Here is a 25,658-nt window from a genome sequence, read left to right as displayed (position 1 = left end):
TAACTGCAACCTTGTCATTAACTTTTATTTGGTCAAAACAATCACTAATCACAAGAAAAAAAATACAAAATCACAAAAAATGACACTCCTACACTCCTGAAAAAATAAAAACAGTTAATTTATATGACAAATGAACATGGTGGAAGTACAATAAGTAATGGTTGGGCTCTTAAATGTCACATTTATATCTGCAGAAGCCTAGAAACTCATCTCTCCTACGTATGTTTGTGTTTACAAGGCTGTTTTTTATTCAAGACAGTTTATTTCTTATATACACAAGTGCAAATAAATCCTTATTCACATGTATGGTCCTATAAAAAGACATTAAGGAACACCCCTTTTAACTGTGGGTTAAACCTGTTTCACAGCCACTACGACTGTCACCTGTGGATGCTTTACCATTCTCTGTTTTTGCTACATTCCATGGGGGAGGTGCCAGTCTGGCTCAGGGTATAAAACAGAGGACTCCCTTTACTCCTGTTTCCATTCAGTGGTTCAGAACAGGGGTGAGTACAGGCTGCTCTGGGGGGTAGAATATGTTCTTGAGATTTGCTTTAAGTTTACAGGGCTGAACCAGTTGGCTTTTCACTCTCTGGGGTTAAAGGGGATGACCACTCCTGGACTGGAGCAGCAACTGTTTGTATTGTTGCTAAATATTGATTTAAATGAGTTTTTACAAGGGTGTGTCATCAAACCCTTGATTATGACCATTTAGTTTGCATTCGTATAATAGTATAATTATATTTCATAGGTAAAATATAACTAGTTTACTTTTCCTGATTACCTGGTAGAAAGCAGCTAAGCTGCATGAAGCCATTTCTGGTGGACTAATTGATATTGTAGGTGGGTACCTGCATCAGCATGTGCAGTCTGCAAAGGAACAAGTAATAGGCATATTCCATGCTGAAAAGAGAAGAAAAAAACACATTTCAGCTGTATTACTGTAGTTGACTGTGAGTGGGGGCTCTTGGATTAGTTCACTTGTAGTAACTTGTAGTTGTAGTAAACTGACTGGTGTGCAGGTCACCAAGACTTGGAACTGCTGCTCTAGAGCATAGATACCCAATCTTGACCCGACAAACTTACTCTTCAGGTTTCCCATGTTTTTAAAGAATTGGCACCTCATGAGCAGTGTTAACCAGAGCTATTTAAAACCCTTGTCCTTCATTTCCCAGCTGCAATGAACCTGGATTTGGGAAGGAGGACCCCTGTGAAGCGTGCTCTGGAGAACAGGAGGTGCTGTACTCCTGCCATTGTGGGAGTCTCAAACAGTGCTTAGCCACGTCACGGAGGCAGACACCCTGGATTCTCTCAATAAAGGGCTGGGTAATATGCTTATGTGATTAACTACTTACAGCTCAAAAGCTATATAACCAAAATAACTGATGTTATTTTCCTTAATTAGATTGTGTAAACAACCATAAAATACAGATATAGGTGCACCTCTACCCTTGAGAAGGATGGACTATGGCTTTGAATACTAAACTTCAAATGGCCTATCAATAGTATCCATTTTCCTTACCTCATGTACAGCATCAAACCCTGGGAGGTGGTTCATCTTCAGTGCTTCTACCTGTCATTTTTGCAAAACGTGATGCAGAGCTTTCTTCCTGGTGCAAACTGTTCTTTAGTAACACTTGCATCTCGTGTAGAGCATGGAAAAGGTGAGTAAATGTACTAGTTTCCCTGAATCACAGATTGAACTGCACAGGTTATAACTGTGTAATACGGTTTACAACACATACTAGTTTGTGCCAAGTTTTGAAGTATAATGGCATTTTAAGTGATTGATTCATCAATGGTGTAGTTTTTTAATCTGTTACTATTGTCTTTTTTTCCATAGGCAAGTGTACTATTCTAGGTTTATAAAAGTTATAAATCTCACCATCTTACTTGGGTGCAACATGTAACACTGCAAGTGTTAATCCATGGGCACAGTACTGCAATTAAACTGGGGGGGAAGTGGAGGTGAACGCTGGACACATTCCTACTGGAATAGTGTTCTATAGGCAATATTAAAATTATCTTCCAGTTTTAAGGCTCAGCAGTGGAAACCAATCTATTGTTCACTTTGCAATTAACTCTTTCTTGTTCCGATACAACCAACAAATGTGGACAGCTTCCTCCTCAAGCACTTACTAGTTTAAAACATGAATTTTTAGCTGCTGTGGTACTAGTAATACATACCTACTACCTGCAACTACAACCAGCATGTGGTGGCGGTGCCAGATGAGATATAAAGTGTCACAAGTAGAAGTTCACACCCATGTCTTCTCAGGATATAATCTGGAGTTTAACTGTCTGCCTATGCATGCTACAAACCACCAGTCCTTTAAAATGGTAACCGTATCATTGGTTAAATGTTTGTTTTGTTTATACAGTTAACTGACTGTTTTAGAAATGAAGCTTTTCCATTGCCTTTCCAGTCTGACCTTACCAGAATCTCACTACTCTTTACAAAATCCACAAGGTGGCCAAGATCAATATTGTCTTCTGGATATGTAGCAATTTCACATGTGCACCTCAATGCAGGCTGACAACAATAAGGAGGAACTGAGACCCAGGATAAATAGAGGGGAAATAGTTTTGCTCAGAACGTTCATAACTAGACAAACCTATCAAGTTTAAGTTGTTTTCCCGATAAGATTTTGCACCATTAAATTTCAAAATGTTAGATGCAAGTACAGTAGGTTATCTTTTTTTTAGAGAGAAGTAATGTATATTATACATTTTTAAACACAATGAAAGAGTGATTTTGCATTAAAGCTTAATTAAAAATATTATGTGCGATAGCTAATGTAAAAAGCAAACAAAATATACAAAAGTGGATGACTGTAAGAATTAAAGTACAACCGAGTTCCTCACGTCTTCAAGCCTGGGCTCAATTGCAATATCACTCTACACTGAATCTCCTGTTCCACTTTGCTCTTTCTCCCGACCTTCACTCTGCAGTATGGCTCCCAGTTCCAAACTTGCACTCCAGTCTGCACTGTGGTTTCTGGCCTTTGCCCTGAGTTTCCAATCTACTTTGGGAGGCAGCCTTCATCCTCTAGGACCCCAGGGCTCTTCTAGTGCAGGCACATTTCATTCTTCTGTTAATGTAAACCATCAAATACAATTAGCAGGTATTAACCGACAGACTCACAAGTAACCAGAACAAACGGGAAGAAGAGTATTGAGTGAGCTATCATGATCCTCACTGCCTACTCAACCATAAGACAAAATCTCTTAATGAGCACTAGGACTGGCTAAAGAAATTACTGTTGTTAATAAGGTCCCAGTTATAATTGCTAGAGTTGGACTATGCAGAAAGTGATAAAAATTGAAGTGATTGTCCAAAGTTTGAGGAGCCAGAGGCTTCACTTCTGCTCAAAGTGACTGGGGAGAGAATGTACTAAGAACCCTGGGCAGTAAGTGTGGTTTTAGAGCAAAGCCATTAAAATACAACTGGATCAGTGGGAGGAAATGAAAGGGCTCTTTCACACAGCCCTCTGGATTAATTCTCCCCATCGAGCCTTTTCAGCGGCAGCCCCTCACAGCAGGGGAATACTTTTTCTGACCCCCTTGAACAACAGGGGGTACGGTTTTCATTTGCCTCAACCTGCTTCCAGTGGCCTTCAGTTCAATTCAATTTATATTTATATAGCGCCTTTCACAACAAGGTTGCCCCAAGGTGCTTAACAATGCAAGTAACCAGACATTGTGTGATTACAGAACAGAAGACAATGGAGGAGAGGAACCAAAAACTCCTTGGTAAGGAGGAAAAAAAACTCTAGGGGTCCAAGGTCAACTGGTTGACCAACCCAATTTGGGCATGCTAACATTATATCATTTTGAAAAAAAGAAATAAATTAATGAGGGTATTAATCCATCCATCCATCATGTGTTCTATGTGTCAATACTCCATGCAGATCTCTGTAAACCAGTAAATTCCTCCTACATGATAGCTATATTCACAATGTCCCTCATGTTTCGATGGCAGTGATGCAGCATCCAACATCCGGGCCCCATCTGGACATGTGGGGAGGAGAATAGGATAGTTGGGTCAGAACAAATGTATCTACCTGGTGGACCAACACAGAGACACACAGTGGCATGTAAAGCAGCACCACCAGCCATGGTTGCAGCAGGCTATAATGTAAGGTGTGAGTAGGCTAAGCTGACGTAATGGGTCTTCAGTCTAGATCTGAATACTGAGATTGACTCGTCCTCCCAAACATGGGGTAGGAGGCTGATCCATAAGCTAGGGTCCCTGTAACTAAAGGCTTTACCATTCTTAAACTATTTCTTTAAGTTACTCAAGTATGCCTGTTTCTTTCTCTTTTCTGCCTACAGAACATTGTTATAAAGTGCCTTGAGCATGCTCTGGCCTGAAAGACGCTATATCAGCATAAAATGATTGAGCCTCATTAGACTGGTGTAAAAGTGAACATTCACTGGAAGCGTCACCTAATAATGTAACTGGCATTGCAGTAGCATTTTATTTTTAAAGATCTCACTCATACACAGGGATCGTCTCATGTTTTCTCATTTACATGCAAATAATTACATGAAAAAACATTACCAAAGAAAAACTTGATGGCTTTAGTACTTCAGAAATGTAAGTACTTGAAAAATAATTGGTACTTTTTCATCACCGACTTACAAATCCTTTTGGCAATCGATTTCAGTACGTCTCTTATACCAGCCACACGAGACAATGCATCACTGAGTGGATGAAGCCATTAGACAATGGATGGAAATTTTCAATGGAAAGCAGTTCATCAGCTTATTAAAGTTTTATTTATCTCATATTCCTTTTTCCTTATATTTTTCCACTTTTTGCACAAATTCAAAATGATTTTTCTTGATTTTTTTTCCTGAAACTAGTTAGAGATCAGAAGCTCTTGGGATCCTAAGTGGTGACCACTGTATTTAAACATGAAAGAGTTTTCTAAATTAATATAGATCAGTGGTTCACAAACTGTGGTACGCGTACCGGCAGTGGTACGCCAAATGACCCTGGAACTGTGTAGTGTGCACTGAAAAATCAGGACGGGTTTTCATATTTTGTATTTTAATACGTGTCGAATACGCAGCCTACGTACTACGATACAGTGCGCGCTAATACTTCAGTGGACACAAGAGATACTCTGTAATTCTATACCACTCTATAGGAATGCGTGCTACGGATGTAAGTGACCAATTGTATTTAAAAAAAGCTACTGTATCTCCAGCAAATAGGGAGAAAGGAGAATGTGCGTGATTTTGCCAACATTGTAAAAACAGGAATGCATAGAAATACGTGCTACGAACGCAGGTAATCTTGTGAACACACGAAAGCGTGATAACAAAAAAATATTTAAGAACTGTTCTGATTTGAGAAAAATACACCGAGCGTCTCTGTTTCGCTCCCATGCGCATGAAATAAAAACTTTTAATAAATACGGAAATAAAAACGGAAACGCGGAAAAATGCAAGCTTGCGGATTGCTAAAGCAGGTAAGCTACACTATTTTTGAAGAACCTTATTTACCGTTGGCAAAAGAGCTGACACGTATTATGTGTAGAGAAAAAGCTGCTAAACAGCTCGACCTGCTGCCCCCCTCCCCCTGAAAGACACAGTCATTCATAGAATTATTGAAATGAAGGATTATATCAAAAGTACACTGATAGAGCACGTTAAGATGAGCAGATGTTTTTCACTGCAATTAGATGAGTCTGTAGTCGATTTGGCCAATTTGCTCGTTTATGTTAGATACGAGTTTGAGGGTATGTCCCATGAAGACTTTCTGTTCTGTAAACCGCTACCAACAGGAACTACAGGAGAGCACATATTTCAGCTTCTGAATAAATGTATCGAAGAGAATGGCCTCGACTTGATAAAATGCGTCTGAGTTTGTACAGACGGTGCTAGACCAATGACAAGCCGACATAACGGTGTAGTTGCACGAATTAGAGAGGTTGCTCCAGAAATTAAAGTACGCATTACAACATCCACCGCGAGACCTTTGCCGTCAAGAAAATGCCTGACAATTTAATATCTGTTAGACTCTGTTGTGAATTGTATCAAGGCTCGAAAAATTAATTCACATCTCCTTTGCTCAACTAAACAGGCACACCCCTCTCACTGAAATGGCGCTTTTTTATTAGTTGTTGTTAATGTTTTTTTTTTCTGTAAAACACTTTGAGAAGCCACCTTTAAAGGCGCTATATCAAATAAAGTTTATTATTATAATATTTATTATATGTATGTGTGAGTACACTCATGTTGGTCATTGAGAATTTCTGGGGTTCCTATGAGATGATGACTTGTAGGTGGTACTTGGATGCTTTGGTTGGATTAGGGGATTAGGGGTGGTACTTGGTCCAAAAAGTTTGAGAACCACTGATATAGATGATAAATGTGACTGTAGCCCTGAAACTATTCAACATGTATTTTGGTTATGTCCCAGGGTAAAACCTGTCTGCACTGAGTTTCAAACCTATATTAAAATAGAGACCAATATTGATATTTGTTCTGAAGTAATACATCATGTTCAATTCCAGCCCCATCGAAAATGATACAAAACTATCCTTTGTAATGAACTTTATTAGGAGGTCACATTATCATGTACACAAAATGAAGTGGTCTGGGAAGAATCCTTTGTCTGAGCACTTTAAAATGGATGTAAAGGAGAATCTGCAGACTATTTCAAATTGTAAAAATATGAAACTGATGTAGATAATCTTTATTTAATTTGTAAAAACTTTTTTCAAAATGTGTATTTATTTTGTAACATGTACCCCTGACGCTGCTTTGTCATGAAATGTACTCTTGTTTGTATTGTATTCTTGATTGTTTTAAAGGCTTACATAATTTAATAAACTATTAATTAATAAATTTTAAAAAATAAAAACTATTATATGAATATTCTGTTCAAAACTTTAAAAGGTGAAATTTTGCTTTATGGCCACCAAGTGGCGCCATTGGCCCATCAATGTAAAAATCAGAATTTCTTTTTCCAGTTTAATTCCACCGATCGGCCAACAGAGGGAGCACTTCACTCGTCCTACTGCTTCTGTTGAATAAAAAAATATTTACACTTATATAGGGCTATTCTGCACAGGAAAATTAAAGCCTGTGCACTGTGGACTTGAAAAAAACTATTTTGTGAAAATATAAATGGATTATTTATGAGAAAATGTTCAATTGCCTGGTGGTAAGTATTTGTAATATAGGATTGCCCATTTCTGTTCTAAACATGAGATGGAAGTTTAACATGATAATAATAATGATAATGTTTCTTTATTAGCCCTATACAATTTCTTGCATTAAGAATTCGTCTTTTCGCGTACCTTTTCGCGTCTCCATGGAGACACAGACACGGAGAGAAGCTTGGGGTCAGAGCGCAGGGTCAGCCATTTATACGGCGCCCCTGGAGCAGTTGGGGTTCGGGGCCTTGCTCAGGGGCCAGTGGAGTAGGATTCCTCTGCCGGCTGCGGGATTTGAACCGGCAACCTTCCAGTCACAGGTGCAGATCCTTAGCCACAGAGCCACTGCTCCACCCCTAACATGTGTGATCCACTGAGGTGGAGGGGTGGGAAATGGCTGAAAGAAGTCTTGCCATGCTGTATTATTAATAGTAGTAGCAGTATTGTCATATTAAAAATTGTCAGACTCAACGTATCCAGCATCCCGACATATTAATAATCTCACACATCAAATATTAGAGGACTATTCCTTTATACCTAAAAGCTTTCAGTTGTTGGACAATGAAAAGAGTGCTTGTAGGAATCTTATTACTGTTATAAACTCATTACAAGCTAATTGATATGTATTATGGTACTGTACTGTTGTTGCGTTTTATTATTGTCATGTATGTTTCATGTTTGAGCTTTTGATGTGCAAAACAAATTACCTTCAGGGCACTAAAGATGAATTCAATCCCTTCATTCTTACTCATCACAATTCACGGTTGCATTTTATTTTCATGCGTAGGTAAAATAAATCATAATATTGGCATCATATGTACTGGCAACCACCCTACTGTCTAATTTTGGTGCTGATCTTAATCTTGCAGTTGGGTTGCTGATTTCCTTCCAGACAGAACTCAGGGGCTAAGAGTCAACAATACTTTATCTCACAAGTTACATTCTTGCACAAGTGTTTCCCGAGGATCTGTATGGTCTTCCTTTCTCTTTGTTCAGTATACAATTTGTAACATATTACCAGTCGAGTACGACACAGATTTGCAGACAACTCTGTTAATAGTTTCTTGCAGGCAGGTGTGTGGGGTCATGGGCCAACTATAGAAGATTTTGCCACCTGGTGCAAACAAAACTACTGCAAGTAAGATCACTGTCAGCTCAGCTCGGGAAATCAGCGTGATGCACTGTGCTGTAAGAGTGCCTTCACTTTTAGGCCATACTCAGCTCAAGAGAACACAGCAGCACAGGGACACACTGACACAGCCCAGCCAGCTGCATGACCTGCACCAGGCACACAGATGGGCTCCAAACAGCCACGAATGCCAAAGAGCCCTAAAGACAAACTTCAAACAAAATAAACTACATTTCAAACTTCGAAGAAGGCTCCATAGCCAAAACATTGTTTTCTTTCATCTCTTTATAGCAGGGAATAAACCCATTACTTGATCCCTTACATTTCAAAACGCTCTGTATCAAACCAACAAGTTGGGCATAAATTTAAACCATGTTTTTGAAAAACTAGCCTTAAAATCAAAATGACTAAATTCATATGAAACACACTCAGAAACAATATCAAATGGTTTGATACAGAGTGCAGAAACAACTGAAGAGAACTACCAGAACTAAAACAACACCACACCACTCTGAACTGCGCCTCAGATACTGTGAGATGGTTAGACACACCCTAAAGAAGATAAGCACATACACAAACAGACAACTCTCAGACCATGAAAGAACTGTGGCCAAGACACAGTCAACAACGCCTGACCCAACTGCAGCTCAGACCTGCAGCAAAGCCTGCTCAAACTCCTCAACCTTGTCCTGACGGCCGGCTGTTTCCCCGAGGCCGGGAATCAAGGACTGATCACGCCCGTCTGTAAGAATGGAGACAGACTCGACCCCAACAGGTACCGGGGCTTCAGTGTGAACAGGGGAAGGAACTCTGTCGTATCTTGAATATCTGATAACCGGCCCTCCTTACTGAGCACAATGTCCTGCATTAGAGTCAGACTGGCTTCCTACCAAACCACCACACATCCCATAACATTCACACCTGGGCTCTGATGGCCCATCTGGACCCAGAACAGCAGAGCCTGGCACCGCTGGAGCAGCACTGTCACACCTGGGCACTGCCAGCCCATCTGGACCCAGAACAGCAGAGCCTGGCACTACTGGAGCAGCACTGTCACACCTGGGCACTGCCAGCCCATCTGGACCCAGAACAGCAGAGCCTGGCACTGCTGGAGCAGGACTGTCACACCTGGGCACTGCCAGTCAATCTGGACCCAGAACAGCAGAGCCTGGCACTGCTGGAGCAGGACTGTCACACCTGGGCACTGCCAGCCCATCTGGACCCAGAACAGCAGAGCCTGGCACTCTTGGAGCAGGACTGTCAGACCTGGACACTGATAGCCCTTCTGCGTGAGACCAGAGTCATTGGTTCCCAGAACAGATCCAGATCTCAGGAAAACAGTTACAACTTCACAGTGAACAACAACACTTTGAAACACAACCTACTACACATACTTCTAACGGACAATCAGTTCATCTGGGAGTGTTCCTGGCAGTGAAGTCACTGAAGGAGAAGGCACACAGGGCTTTCCATGGCAGTAAAAAGAGGCTCTACAACATCAGTCCCCCAAATACAACTGGCTCTGAATATTCAAAAGTGCAATCGAACCCTTTACCCTATACTGCAGTGAAGTGTGGGATCCCCTCAGTGAGCAAGATTACACTAAATGGGACAAACAGCCTGTAGATACTCCATCCAAAAGAGTAAAAACATCCTCCAAACTGGAATGCTACAGAATCCTAAACAGACAATCCACACAATAAACACTAGCTGGATATTTGACCAGGCTAAGAAACAGCAAAGAGATACAGACCCTGTCAAGTACAGGTTCAGAGACACAATCACGCCAGAGCAACTGGCTGACAAAGACCCGAATGTCCAGAGAGGACAGGCTGTGCTCCCATTGCCGAAAGAAAAAAAGGAAAGAGAGATACACTTTCTGCCTCACGGCAAGAAATATTCTGGAACAAGACGAACATTATTCGCCAATAAAACAGATCATATCGCAAACCTGTCAGAATCAGAACAATGTTGAGTCCTGCTGGGAGAGAAATAATACAGTGTGTGATCTCCTGTCCCAGCCTGAGGAACAGTGAGCCTGTCTCTCAATAATAATAATAATCCAATGTGTGATCTCCTGTCCCAGCCTGAGGAACAGTGAGCCTGTCTCTCAATAATAATAATACAGTGTGTGATCTCCTGTCCCAGCCTGAGGAACAGTGAGCCTGTCTCTCAATAATAATAATAATCCAATGTGTGATCTCCTGTCCCAGCCTGAGGAACAGTGAGCCTGTCTCTCAATAATAATAATACAGTGTGTGATCTCCTGTCCCAGCCTGAGGAACAGACAGTGAGCCTGTCTCTCAATAATAATAATACAGTGTGTGATCTCCTGTCCCAGCCTGAGGAACAGACAGTGAGCCTGTCTCTCAATAATAATAATACACCTTGTGATCTCCTGTCCCAGCGTGAGGAACAGAGAGTGAGCCCGTCTCTCAATAATAATAATACAGTGTGTGATCTCCTGTCCCAGCCTAAGGAACAGTGAGCCTGTCTCTCAATAATAATAATACAGTGTGTGATCTCCTGTCCCAGCCTGAGGAACAGAGAGTGAGCCCGTCTCTCAATAATAATAATACAGTGTGTGATCTCAACAGATGACTCTTGGGCATGTGCCTGTGTGTTGTTAGTTTGTGTGCTTTTCTATATATTGCCTGCTGCCGTGAAACACGTCCACCTCGGGGATAATGAAGACTCCCTCTCTCAAGAAAACACAACGCATCTGAAAATGACTTTTCTACAAATGTTTTCACTCCTCTGGTGTTTTGACTTTGGTACTGCATCTGCAGGAAGGGGCGACTCGTCCATCCATCGTCCAGCAGGCCCACTCTACAGCACATCAGACAGATGCCTGTGAAATCAGCACCTTCAGGCTGCTTTACAAATATATTATGTAATACGATGCATATTTTTACAGTCACGTTAACTTGCACTGTTAGTTTGTGTTGTGAGTTCTGGTGTGAATGAAACATGGCTGCTGTGATCAGATAACGTTCAGAGAAACTCCAGCTCTCAGTGTTTAAGAATATTAAACCTTTACTGACCACAGTGGTGTTGAAAGCGAAGCTCCACTCATGTCTGTCAGGAGCTCCTCAGAGCCTCAGCTGCAGAGACCGGCCTGGAGACGCCCATCCTTCTGACTTGAAACCTGACAGGTGATGAACAGGAAAGGTTTTTACTCGTGTGTCGGGACACCTGGAGTGACGGACTGGTTGGCATTGTAGCCCTGGCTTTCTCCTCAACTGGGATACGATCAGGTGGGGATTTTGTTTTCCTGGGGGTTTAAGTGGTGCACCTTGACTTGCAAATTCGTTTTTACTTTATGACAGTTTTTTTTAGTTGTTTTAAAGAACTTACTGTTTTGATTAGATGTATCAGAGATTGTGACTCTGCTTTTAGCTTACCATTCCTTCCAAACAAAGGGTCTTCTGTTGTAGAGAACAGCACAGCATATCCAAAGCGAAGCGGGAGGGGACTGCAGTCCAGAGAAACCTTTAATTTTACAAAGAATGGAGGCAATTTGACACCTCTGGTTGTGCCAGAGGGTCCTCAGTGGAAGAGATACCAGGGTCCCCAGCACTGCTGTCACCTCTTCTGTACTCCTCCTATGCTAACAACTGTGTATCACTGCTGTGAAAGGAATCAAGTCTGCAGATGATCCCACCGGAATAAAAAAAAAAATCTGTAGAGGAAGGAGGTCACTGTTTTAATCAGCTCCACAAAGACAGCACCCCAGGAACCAGACCCATGAGAACACAGGCAGAGCCTGCAAACTCCACACACACAGCACCCCAGGAACAGACCCATGAGAACAGGGGCAGAGCATGCAGACTCCACACAGACAGCACCCCAGGACACCAGACCCATGAGAACAGGGGCAGAGCATGCAGACTCCACAAAGACAGCACCCCAGGACACCAGACCCATGAGAACAGGGGCAGAGCATGCAGACTCCACACAGACAGCACCCCAGGACACCAGAATAATAAGAACAGGGGCAGAGCATGCAGACTCCACACAGACAGCACCCCAGGACACCAGACCCATGAGAACAGGGGCAGAGCATGCAGACTCCACACAGACAGCACCCCAGGACACCAGAATAATAAGAACAGGGGCAGAGCATGCAGACTCCACACAGACAGCACCCCAGGACACCAGACCCATGAGAACAGGGGCAGAGCATGCAGACTCCACACAGACAGCACCCCAGGAAACCAGACCCATGAGAACCGGGGGAGAGCATGCAGACTCCACACAGACAGCACCCCAGGACACCAGACCCATGATTACAGGGGCAGAGCATGCAGACTCCACACAGACAGCACCCCAGGACACCAGAACCATGATTACAGGGGAAAAGCATGCAGACACCACACAGACAACACCCATGAACAGGAACCTTGAGAACACAGGCAGAGCATGCAGACTCCACACAGACAGCACCCCATGAACAGGAACCTTGAGAACACAGGCAGAGCATGCAGACTCCACACAGACAGCACCCCATGAACAGGAACCTTGAGAACACAGGCAGAGCATGCAGACTCCACACAGACAGCAGCCCATGAACAGGACCCATGAGAACACAGGCAGAGCATGCAGACTCCACACAGACAGCAGCCCAGGAAACCAGACCCATGAGAACACAGGCAGAGCATGCAAACTCCACACAGACAGCACCCCAGGAAACCAGACCCATGACAACGGGGCAGAGCATGCAGACTCCACACAGACAGCACCCCAGGAACAGGACCCATGAGAACAGGGGCAGAGCATGCAGACTCCACACAGACACCACCCCAGGAACAGGACCCATGAGAACAGGGGCAGAGCATGCAGACTCCACACAGACAGCAGCCCAAGAAACCAGACCCATGAGAACACAGGCAGAGCATGCAAACTCCACACAGACAGCACCCCAGGAAACTGAACCCATGAGAACAGGGGCAGAGCATGCAGACTCCACACAGACAGCACCCCAGGAAACCAGACCCATGAGAACAGGGGCAGAGCATGCAGACTCCACACAGACAGCACCCCATGAACAGGACCCATGAGAACAGGGGCAGAGCATGCAGACTCCACACAGACAGCACCCCATGAACAGGACCCATGAGAACACAGGCAGAGCATGCAGACTCCACACAGACAGCACCCCATGAACAGGAACCTTGAGAACACAGGCAGAGCATGCAGACTCCACACAGACAGCACCCCAGGAACTAAATCCAGGCTCCCAGCGCTGCCACCCACTGCGCCGCCGTCTCTCACCTTTCCACCTCCACATGCAGATCATGACGCGACCGGAGACCGGAGACCGGAGACTCCTCACTCCTGCAGTAACACACCCCAGCAGGAGGAGGCGCCGACGGACTCGCTCATGGTGCAGTGAGCCCAGCGGTGTGAGGCTGGTGTCCAGCGCTGATGTGTCCCTGATAGTCCTGTCCCACAGCCTGCGAGTCACCGTTTTTTCCACAAAATACTCCAGCCAGCGCTTTTTAGACTAAAGTTTCTTAAGTTTCTGTTTTTCTCGCAGATTAGATTAAAAAAGCCGCCTGTTGACCTGCTGGAGGTCAGACCCGCTCCGGCAACAACTACTGCAGCTCCGTTGCCCCGGCAACCACGTTTTATTTAACAAAGTAAAATAAACACAGGAAAAAAGTTTGCAAACAAGACAAGAGAGCTCAGAAACCCACAGACACGACGGCAGTGGGTTTTGTTTCTGTGTCGAGTTGATAAACCAGACAGGACGAGCGCTGCAAACACACTAGAGTACACATAACACAATCAGGGGTACACAAGACTGCTTTTTACACAAACAGGTTCAACAGGTCAATAAAGAGCAGGTCGGCACAGCTGTCATGATGTCTCATTTGCAAAGAGTCTGAAGATTTGCTCGTCTCTTCCCAGAGCACCTTCACTCCGGAGAGCAAGAAACAGCTCCTGCCGAGTCCGTCTTGTAAGACAGACATAGAAATCCGCGACACGGTAAATACACTGACATTGTATAATTAATTCTGATGCTCAATCAAATCTGCGGAACACGTGTGGAGCGCAGTCCAGAGCACTATAAAGACTACATTTCCCACAAGCCCTGTGGCGACTTCCTTTTGACGTAATCGATTCGCGTCTTTTTATTTTTAATTATAACAACAATACATGCCATAAAAACAAGAATACATATAACACAGAATATAGTCAGGGGTACATACGATAATACATGTACATGTTATGGAAAAAGATAACAAGTAATCTTGTTTAATAGTAAACAAAAGCAGATAAGGTCCGTACATGTTTCAAATTGTCTGTACAGACGCATTTACATCCGTTTTAAAGTGTTTAAACATGGGTCTCCTCTCACAGCATTTCGTTAATTATTATATCGTGGAAGTATCCTATTTTTTAAATACAAACGATATTTTCATATTACTTTCAATAGGTTTAAAATGTAGTATTATTTAACTTCTTTAAAAGTAATGTCAATATTAGTTTCCTTCTTTACGTTATCTTTCAGAGTTGCTGTCACAAACGTCACAGTTATCATCTGTATTGATTTTCAATCTCTGCACAACGAGGACCTGTACGGAGGCGCTATTGGACTCGCCGCCATAGACTCGTGTATCTCTGTCGCCGCCCAGTGGACATTTCTCGAAAGTGCAGTTCTTTTAACTTTTTATTGTAGCAATAAAAATAGATACAATACAAACAAGAGAATATTTATAGCACATCAATAATACCATCAGGGGTACATAGTATAATATATTTACACTTCTGAAAAAAAGATTAAACCAACCAGGTTAATAAAGATAAGGGCTGATATAGTCTGTAAATACACTTTTACATCTATTTAAAATGTTCTAACGAAGCTGCCTGAGGAAAGAACTTACTGTTTTGATTACATGAATCAGAGATTGTGACTCTGCCTTTAGCTTCCCATTCCTTCCAAACAATTTCAATTTCACACCTCTGGTTGTGCCAGAGGGTCCTCAGTGGAAGAGATACCAGGGTCCCCAGCACTGCTGTCACCTCTTCTGTACTCCTCCTATGCTAACAGCTGTGTATCTACTGCTGACTCCATGAAAGGAATCAAGACTCCAGATGATCCCACCCAAATAAAAAAAAAAATTCTGGAGTGGAAGGAGGTCTCTGCTTTAGTCGGCTGGTGCCGTGAAAAAAACCTCTAACTCTATATAACTCCAACTGCCTGTGTCTCAGGAAGCCCTGGTCCGTTTGTAATGGAAAACCATTGAGAGCACTAGAATGACTGATTTCCATCTTCACTCTAGGTCACTGTGCTGAACAGCACATTACTGTATTCTGCATATGATATGTCTGTTATTTACACCTTTTCTTTCTCACTTTGTCTCTCTGTCCGTTTGGATCAGGTATTTGGAGAGCACCACCACACCAGCCAAACTACCCAAACAGTTGCTTAGGCACTCAAGTGGACTTGATCAAATTAAACTTTCCAACCTAAACAGGAAAATGACAGTTTAAATGGATTCTACTGCCTTATTAATCATATTTCTCTCCTAAATTCTTTTAAAACAAAAACAAATATTTCTGACATGATGCACACAAATAGCTATTTTTATACTTTCTGGTTATATTTCAATCTTATAAATGAAGCATTTCTTTCCTGCGGTTTGAGGTTGTTAAAGAGAAAGACCCCATACTATCACAACCCCCTTTACAGGCTGGTGAAAGAGGTGAAATGAGGTAGCGGAGGTGTAATTGAGTCGGACAGCAAACTCTCACCTGCTGCTTGCCAGGACAGGAATCTTACAAAGGTCCCCTCCTCCCAGGAGGGTCACAGTAACAAATATTAAACACGAATGATTACAGTCCAGGGCCCCAGCACTGCCACCCACTAAAATAAACATGACACACAAGACAACCCATAAGACAGTCATAGAAATCCATGACACGACAAACACGCTGAAATGGTACAATATAATTAATTCTGATGTTCAATCAAATCACCGAAACACGTGGGCAGTGCGGGCCAGAGAACTACAGAAACTACATTACCCATACGCCCTGTGGGCGACTTCCTTCTGACGTCATCGACTCGCGCTTTTTGAACGTTATTTTAATTTTTGGTTTATTGTATTTATTTTGTATTTTGTATCCATGTACAATACATTAATTCATTACTCTTGTTTGCAATGCAATGTATTCTTTGCTGTTGAAAATGCTTAAATATTTTTAAAATTAAAATAACTTATTGATACGAACATTACTAACGGCATTTTAATTAAAAAAAACTTTCGGTGAAATTTTGCTGAATGACCACCAAGCGGCGCCATTGGCACATCATTGTAAGAATAATCATTTCTAAGAAATTTTCCAGTTTAATTCCACTGACCGGCCATCAGAGGGGCACTTTACTCGTCCTGCTGCTTCTGTTGAATTAATAATTGCTTAAATTATTGTCTGGTTAAATTGTCTGGTGGTAAGTATTTGTAATATAGGATTGCTCATGTCTGATCTGGAACACGAGATGGAAGTTTAACATGTGTGATTCACTGAGGTGGAGGGGTGGGAAAGGACTGAAAGAAGTCTTGCCATGCTGTATTAATAATAGTAGTAGCAGTATTGTCATATTAACACAAATCCTCAGACTCACTAACATCTCCAATAGAACGACAATCTCACACATCAAATATTAGAGGACCCTTCCTTTATACCTAAAAGCTTTCAGTTGTTGGACAATGAAAAGAGTGCTTGCAGGAATCTAATTACTGTTGTTATAAACTCATTACAAGCTAATTGTCTCATTTCTTTCTTCTCTTAAAATCAAAATGACTAAATTCATATGAGACACACTCAGAAACAATATCAAATGGTTTGATACAGAGTGCAGAAACAACTGAAGAGAACTACCAGAACTAAAACAACACCACACCACTCTGAACTGCGCCTCAGATACTGTGAGATGGTTAGACACTACATGCACACCCTAAAGAAGATAAGCACATACACAAACAGACAACTCTCAGACCACAAAAGGCCTGTAGCCAAGACACAGTCAACAACGCTTGACCCAACTGCAGCTCAGACCTGCAGCAAAGCCTGCTCAAACTCCTCAACCTCGTCCTGACGGCCGGCTGTTTCCCTGAGGCCTGGAATCAAGGACTGATCACACCTGTCTGTAAGAATGGAGACAGACTCGACCCCAACAGGTACCGGGGCTTCAGTGTGAACAGTAACCTGGGGAAGGAACTCTGTCGTATCTTGAATATCTGATAACCGGCCCTCCTTACTGAGCACAATGTCCTGCATTAGAGTCAGACTGGCTTCCTACCAAACCGCCACACATCCCATCACATTCACACCTGGGCTCTGATGGCCCATCTGGACCCAGAACAGCAGAGCCTGGCACTGCTGGAGCAGCACTGTCAGACCTGGGCACTGCCAGCCCATCTGGACCCAGAACAGCAGAGCCTGGCACTACTGGAGCAGCACTGTCACACCTGGGCACTGCCAGCCCAACTAGACCCAGAAAAGCAGAGCCTGGCACTGCTGGGGCAGGACTGTCACACCTGGGCACTGCCAGCCAATCTGGACCCAGAACAGCAGAGCCTGGCACTGCTGGAGCAGGACTGTCACACCTGGGCACTGCCAGCCCATCTGGACCCAGAACAGAAGAGCCTGGCACTGCTGGAGCAGGACTGTCACACCTGGACACTGCCAGCCCATCTGGACCCAGAACAGCAGAGCCTGGCACTGCTGGAGCAGCACTGTCACACCTGGGCACTGCCAGCCCATCTGGACCCAGAACAGCAGAGCCTGGCACTGCTGGAGCAGGACTGTCACACCTGGGCACTGCCAGTCAATCTGGACAAGACCAGAGTTATGGTTTTCCAGGAGAAAGCCAGACCTCAGGGAAACGGGTACAAATTCACACTGAACAACAACACATTGAAGGCACTCAGGGCTTTCTACACAATAAGAAGGAGGCTCTTCAATGTCAACCCACTAACAAGAATTTGGCTCCAAATATCTGAAAGTGTAATCCAACCCATTGCCCTATACGGCAGTGAAGTGTGGGGTCCCCTCACAGACCAGGAGTACACTCTGTAGAAACTCTAATCAATCTGTAGAAACATCCTCCTTGCGCAGAGAAAAACAGCTAACAGCGAGTGCAGGGCTGAATTAGGCCAGTACCCACTATTGATAAACATACAGAACAGAGTAATCAAACACTTGTTACACCTGAGAAACAGAGGCCACAATTCATACCACCACTAGGCCCTGCTGATCCCAGAGTACAGCTGGTCTTGACACCAGTCAGTCTCAGGACAGCACAGGTTCATGTAATTGTGTGTCCAAGTAGCAACTCGTGCAAATAATTCACATCCTGGGGATGAGCTATTGTCCCCCACTCAACTGGAGTGCCACACCCACTCACACTCAATCTCTCATGGAGACTTGACGCCGTTTACAAGTCTTGAGAATGCCCTGTGAAGCAAAGAACAGGATGTGTTAAGGCTATTCAAAAAGCAAAACTGTAAAAAGGCAGCAGGACCTGACTGTGTATCTCCAGCCACACTACAGCACTGTGCTGGCCAACTCGCTCCAATCTTTACAGACGTTTTTAAGCAATCATTGTCCCAGTGCACAGTGCCAGACTGCTTCAAATCTTCTGTTATTGTTCCTGTTCCAAAAAAGGACACAAGAACCTGCCTTAATGCCTACAGACCCGTCGCACTAACGTCAGAACTGGCGCGTCTTCCCAACACGTTCGTGTCACAGTGAGGTGACCCCTCAAACAAGAATTATTTCCTGCCTCATATATGACTACGGCACCTAGCAATGCAAACAGGGTGCTAGGGCCCCTCTCCATTACCACAGGTTCTGTTGATCTCCCAGATCCACCAATGCCCACACAGACCAGCGACAAGCATGTGTATCGTATAAGTGACCTTTTTATTTTCTATCCACATTCACCATCAGCCAAAGACACAACGAAAACAGCAGCAACAAAAGGTCCTTCCAAGGGTCATAATGAATCCAGAAGGACGGCAGTCTTTTCTGTCAAGTACCGAAGAGTGGCCACTCGAACGATTCTTCTTCGTACCTGTAAAGTCTTTGATGGCCCCAGTGAACGAGAGGCCGGTCCCATTTCCCCAGACTCCGTTCAGGTTCCACTAGAAATCCTCCCGCGAACTGTATTCCATTCCCCTCAGTTTGGAGCGGCTAGCCGGGCCGGTTTCTCGCTCCTTGCCTTCAGGTATTAAAAGTCTCTGTACAGTACCTCTGTTCCGATGCCACTGTCTCCCGTGGTCGTCAATCGGTCCTTGCCTCCGCGAACTCGCGCTCCGCAGCTTCCCTTGTGCTGCCTGTGTCGTCTCCCAGGTCTGGTGGGAATCGGGAGCCCGCTCCATTCCGGCTCAGATGGTTTTATTCCTCCCCTCAGCCCATCTCCCTCAGGGGGTTTTCCACTGTCCCTGTCAGAAAGGGGCTTGCCCAGTATTTTACCAGGAGGAAGCTCGTGTGGCTGAAGAGTGTGAGAGTGCCGAGCTTAGGTGTTATGGGCCCTTATCACTTCTTTGTTCACTCTCCGGGTCGGAGAAACCTGAAAAGAGACAAACGTTGTGAGACCATTTATAAGCTTGGTGACCTCGAATTAAACAGAACAATAGCAACACTGTTCTACAAACCTTTCATTGAAAGGGTTTTCAAACACTGTCCCACTTGCTGGTTTGGCAACATCAGTAGCTGGAATTGAATATGCAGCCATTAGTCTGCCTGGCAAAAAACAACCGGTCTCTCCAGTGGTCTGCATACAAGTGAACACACAAACCCCATACTATTAAAACCCCCTTTAGGGCACACTCACACCACAACACAATCAACCCGACAGACTCACCAACACTGGACTGCAGAAGCGGCAGGAAACCCTTGAGAACATGAGCAGAGCATGCAAACTCCACACAGACAGCACTCCAGGAAACCAGACACATGAGAACATGTGCAGAGCATGTATAATTCATTCTAATGTTCAATCTAATCAGCGAAACACATGGGCAGGGCAGCCCAGTGAACTACAGAGACTACATTACCCATAAGCCCTGTGTGCGACAACATTTTGACGTCATTGACTCGCGTCTTTTGTATTCTTTATGAGACCAAAAACTACAAGAAAACGTAACGTAGCAGTCGTATTGTCAGGGTACATGCAATAATACATGTACATTTTATGGAAAAAAAGATTCAACAAGGTAAATGCAGATAAGGCCCGTCCATGCTTCAACGTTCTTACAACACAGAAACAGACACATTTCAGAAAGACATTCTGAAATAAAATGTCTTTACATCCGTCTTAAACTGTTCAAACACGGTCTCCTCTCACACCATTCCCTTAATAATTATGTTGCGCAAGTATAATAATGTTTTAAAATACAAACGATATTTTCATCTTCCTTTCAATGGGATTAAAATGTAACAAATGTATTTCTTTCCGATTTCAAGTCTTTCCGATAGCGCTTTGAGACTCAGCTCCGTGGACTCGTGTATCTCTGTCGCCACCCAGTGGACATTTCTCGGAAGTGTCACCGCCAGCCGGAATTCGGAAAAGTCCCGGGACTGAAGCTGTGTGACTGGACAAGAGCCTGTCTCCCGCCTCCTGCTGAAATCTCAGCGCCGATTGGACAAAAGCTGCTCACAGTCCGGATCCAGTGGAAGGCTGATCCACTCCGAGTTTTCCTTAGGCGACAGTCCGGATCCTGTGGAAGGCTGATCCACTCCGGGTTTTCCGTAGCCGGCAGTCCGGATCCAGTGGAAGGCTGATCCACTCTGGGTTTTCCGGAACCGGAAGTCCGGATCCGGTGGAAAGGCTGATCCTCTCTGGGTGTTCCTTAGCCGGAAGTCCAGATCCAGTGGAATCGGTCTGTCGCTGTGCTCGGTGTGGTTCCGCTCTCTGCTCGTCAAGCACTGCGGGCTCCTGGAAACCTGGCCTTCAGGGCAGAGAGTTATTAGTGAACTCCAGACACCGCTGGAGAGTGTGTTTACCGGCGAGTCGGCTCACGCTGCTGATCAATTCGACCTCCTTGTGTTTTCTTCTTCCTTTATCGTGCAATAATATAAATCCTTTACGATGCACGCAAGACTACATTACCGATCACCGGAGTACATTACACAGGCAAATAAAGATAAGGTACGCACAGCTTTCATGTTGTGATACTTAGACATGGTTTGGAGACGTTCCCTCGTGTGTATTTTGAATTATTCAAATGCGTGTCGCTTTAATTTGGAAGCGCATAATTTCAGTGCATGAGCTTACCTGTTATATTGGGCGAGATTTCACACGGATAATCAAACAAGAACGAGTTTGCCCTGGAATCCAGTCCACTGCCCAACCTGAAAGTCAGAGCATGAGAACGGACGGATTGTATGGCGATTGTGGTGCTGCTCGACCACATCAAGTAGGCGAGAAGTACAATCTGCTACTACGACATACGGTCTAATTTTTCAATTTTCGATTATTTCTCATCTTTAGGCTATTTATACATCTAATAACGAGCAAGTATAATGATTAAGCCAATGATACATTATATTTTAGATTCGGTTCAGCAGTATTGAGCAGTAAAATAACATCAATTTGTCTACAGGAAATGTCAGAATTAGAAGCCTTCTTTACACCATTTTGCCGATCTGTTCAGAGTGTTTTAACAACAGAACAAAACAAAAACAAACGTAAGGTTTCTGGGCTGCTTTGAGAAAGACAGTTATCATCTATATTACTTTTAAATCTATGCACACTGTGTATCTTTACCGGGTCGATTCAATGTACAATTTTGTACTGACGCCTTAACCTTATTATTCATACAAAATCTGTTTGACAATAGTCATGTTTGATTCCACTCACTTTCCCCAAAGAGGTGCTCCAAAATAGTTTGACAAGATATTGTGAGATTGCGAGAGGGATCTGAAGTATTTATTAGTACAAGTATAACTAAATTGTTTTCCTTGTAGTCTAATAAAGGTTGTAAATTCTTCCATAGTTTCTGATGGTATACTGTTAGTTTCTTAAAAGCATCAATACCTCTCTAGGAGTAGCTCTGGTTACGACGGATTGTTATCAGACGTATCACAAACATTATATCTATTCATAAAATCTGCTTGATTCTACATTTCATCATCCACACCAGTTAATTTGTTGACCTATTTTAAACCCAGTTTTCAAAGCACAGGTTTATCTTTTCTCTGTATTCTAGATGATGTATCTATGGGAGGTATGTTTATCTATAAGAGACCACGTGAGGAGAACTTCTTCATGGAAGCTGGCAAGTTTCAGGGGGGTTTCCAGCATCCAAATGACATTCAAGTAAAAAGTCTATACCCGCTAGTTCCTGAATGATTAAATTAGGGAAACATACACCACCTACTTTGCTTAATTTTGTAGGTAATACTCTGTTGGTATCGGTATTAGATGCTCTAAACCCTGTAGCATTTAGGCCTCCTTCTGCCCGTGTTTGACAAATAACAACCATGAATAAAGTTTTTTTTTTTTATTTTACTAAGGTAGAGAACATCAAATCACAAAATCACCTTTTTGAAAATCTTAATACCAAGATATTTAATCACATCTTTTACATGTACAGTGCCTTGCGAAAGTATTCGGCCCCCTTGAACTTTTCAACCTTTTGCCACATTTCAGGCTTCAAACATAAAGATATAAATTTTTTATTTTATGTGAAGAATCACCAACAAGTGGGACACAATTGTGAAGTGGAACGAAATCTATTGGATTTTTGAAACTTTTTTAACTAATAAAAAAATGAAAAGTGGGGCGTGCAAAATTATTCGGCCCCTTTACTTTCAGTGCAGCGAACTCACTCCAGAAGTTCAGCGAGGATCTCTGAATGATCCAATGTTGTCCTAAATGACTGATGGTGATAAATAGAATCCACCTGTGTGTAATCAAGTCTCTGTATAAATGCACTTGCTCTGTGATAGTCTCAAGGTTCTGTTGAAAGCGCAGAGAGCATCATGAAGACCAAGGAACACACCAGGCAGGTCCGTAATACTGTTGTGGAGAAGTTTAAAGCCGGATTTGGATACAAAAAGATTTCCCAAGCTTCAAACATCCCAAGGAGCACTGTGCAAGCGATCATCTTGAAATGGAAGGAGTTTCAGACCACTGCAAATCTACCAAGACCTGGCCGTCCCTCTAAACTTTCAGCTCAGACAAGGAGAAGACTGATCAGAGATGCAGCCAAGAGACCCATGATCACTCTGGATGAACTGCAGAGAACTACAGCTGAGGTGGGAGAGTCTGTCCATAGGACAACAATCAGTCTTACACTGCACAAATCTGGCCTTTATGGAAGAGTGGCAAGAAGAAAGACATTTCTCAAAGATATCCATAAAAAGTCTCGTCTAAAGTTTGCCACAAGCCACCTGGGAGACACCCCAAACATGTGGAAGAAGGTGCTCTGGTCGGATGAAACCAAAATCGAACTTTTTGGCCACAATGCAAAACGATATGTTTGGCGTAAAAGCAACACAGCTCATCACCCTCAACACACCATCCCCACTGTCAAACATGGTGGTGGCAGCATCATGGTTTGGGCCTGCTTTTCTTCAGCAGGGACAGGGAAGATGGTTAAAATTGAGGGGAAGATGGATGCCGCCAAATACAGGACCATTCTGGATGAAAACCTGTTGGAGTCTGCAAAAGACCTGAAACTGGGACGGAGATTTATCTTCCAACAAGACAATGATCCCAAACATACAGCAAAATTTACAAAGGAATGGTTCACAAATAAACGTATCCAGGTGTTTGAATGGCCAAGTCAAAGTCCAGACCTGAATCCAATCGAGAATCTGTGGAAAGAGCTGGAAACTGCTGTTCACAAACGCTCTCCATCCAACCTCACTGAGCTCGAGCTGTTTTGCAAGGAAGAATGGGCAAGAATTTCAGTCTCTCGATGTGCAAAACTGATAGAGACATACCCCAAGCGACTTGCAGCTGTAATCGCAGCAAAAGGTGGCTCTACAAAGTATTAACGCAAGGGGGCCGAATAATTTTGCACGCCCCACTTTTCATTTTTTTATTAGTTAAAAAAGTTTCAAAAATCCAATAGATTTCGTTCCACTTCACAATTGTGTCCCACTTGTTGGTGATTCTTCACATAAAATAAAAAATTTATATCTTTATGTTTGAAGCCTGAAATGTGGCAAAAGGTTGAAAAGTTCAAGGGGGCCGAATACTTTCGCAAGGCACTGTATATTACGTACGGAGCAGACACTTTCCAACAGCCACCAGTTCACTTTTCTGATATGTAAAGAAAGACCAGATACAGAGGAAATGACTTGTAAACGCATTTAATTGCTTTGTCCACCTCTGTGTGCTTTCTCAGAGAGAGAGAGTTGTATCCTCAGCCAATTGGGAACACCTGTCATCTCTTTATCCTGTACTTGAATACCCTGAAACTATTTGTTATAGGGGTGTAAGCAGTGGGAAGAGGAGTGGGCTCGTGTCGAATTGCCTTACCCGTTCCCACTCTGCAGGAGGTCCCACGACGGCAGGTAGCTGCTCCAGTCGCTGGAGCTCAGTTCGCTGTCGAGGGAGGACGAGGGCTCTGGCTCGGGGGAATCACGGCTCCACAGCTCCTACCTGTTGCAGAGTGTTTCTGCCCTCCCGAAGGCCTCTGCGTTTTAGAAGGATCTGTCTCTTTTCGCTTGCTTACACCACAGGTTTCATCGACGATAGTGTGCATCCTGAAGCAGTGAGTTATCGGTCTTATTTCTACTGAGAAACAGTTCAAGCACTCACAAAACAATAACCAGGAGACGGTGTATGAAAAAGTATTGTAAGACTTGCAGAGTAGATTTGAATAGACAGTGGACGTCACACTGCGTGCTTGAATATCAGAGATTCAGTTCATTCTTTCCTGTAGGTTAACTTCCTGTTTGACATTGTTCCGCTGTCACTTCTTCACAAACTCATAACTCGCCGTGTTCAATTTTGTGTTGAGGTACAGGAACCTCAGCATCAGATGAAATCCTCTTCAGCGCCCCAGGGAGACTGGGGGACTTGCCAGATTTTCAGCTTTATCACTGGGTCCTTCGGCTCAGGGCTGTTGAGCAAAGTGCTCCCCTCTGCTGGAGAGCCACAGGGGCACTACAGAGCGGCCTCGTGTTCCCTGCTCCTGCCCGTGCCTGTGGACGGCCAGTGTGACCGCGCGCGAGACAAAGTAGTGCATTCGTGGTGTAAATACAGAATGTTCACTAGCTGACTGAGGAAAGTTACAGAGACGGGAGTATACGTTCTGAAATAATGTGAACCACTGTTACTACACACAGACAGACTACTTAAAAATCATGTGGCTCTTTAAGGTCGT

General features: G+C 43.6%; 1 long non-coding RNA gene across 2 annotated transcripts; it reads left to right on the top strand.

Moving 5' to 3' along the window:
- The first annotated feature begins 1,180 nt into the window (after positions 1–1,180).
- Positions 1,181–3,069, top strand: LOC138242500 (uncharacterized). Of its 2 annotated transcripts, none has more exons than XR_011191631.1 (3): positions 1,181–1,326; positions 1,534–1,664; positions 2,953–3,069. It is a non-coding gene; the product is annotated as an uncharacterized lncRNA (long non-coding RNA). The 2 variants fall into 2 exon arrangements; XR_011191632.1 differs by lacking the exon at positions 2,953–3,069 and adding an exon at positions 2,279–2,473.
- Positions 3,070–25,658: the final 22,589 nt, after the last annotated feature.

This window comes from Lepisosteus oculatus, chromosome 14 (assembly GCF_040954835.1).
Source record: "Lepisosteus oculatus isolate fLepOcu1 chromosome 14, fLepOcu1.hap2, whole genome shotgun sequence".
Classification (NCBI taxonomy): Eukaryota; Metazoa; Chordata; class Actinopteri; order Semionotiformes; family Lepisosteidae; genus Lepisosteus; species Lepisosteus oculatus.
The sequence above is the reverse complement of the archived record's forward strand: the minus strand, read 5'-3'. Positions and strand labels throughout refer to the sequence as shown.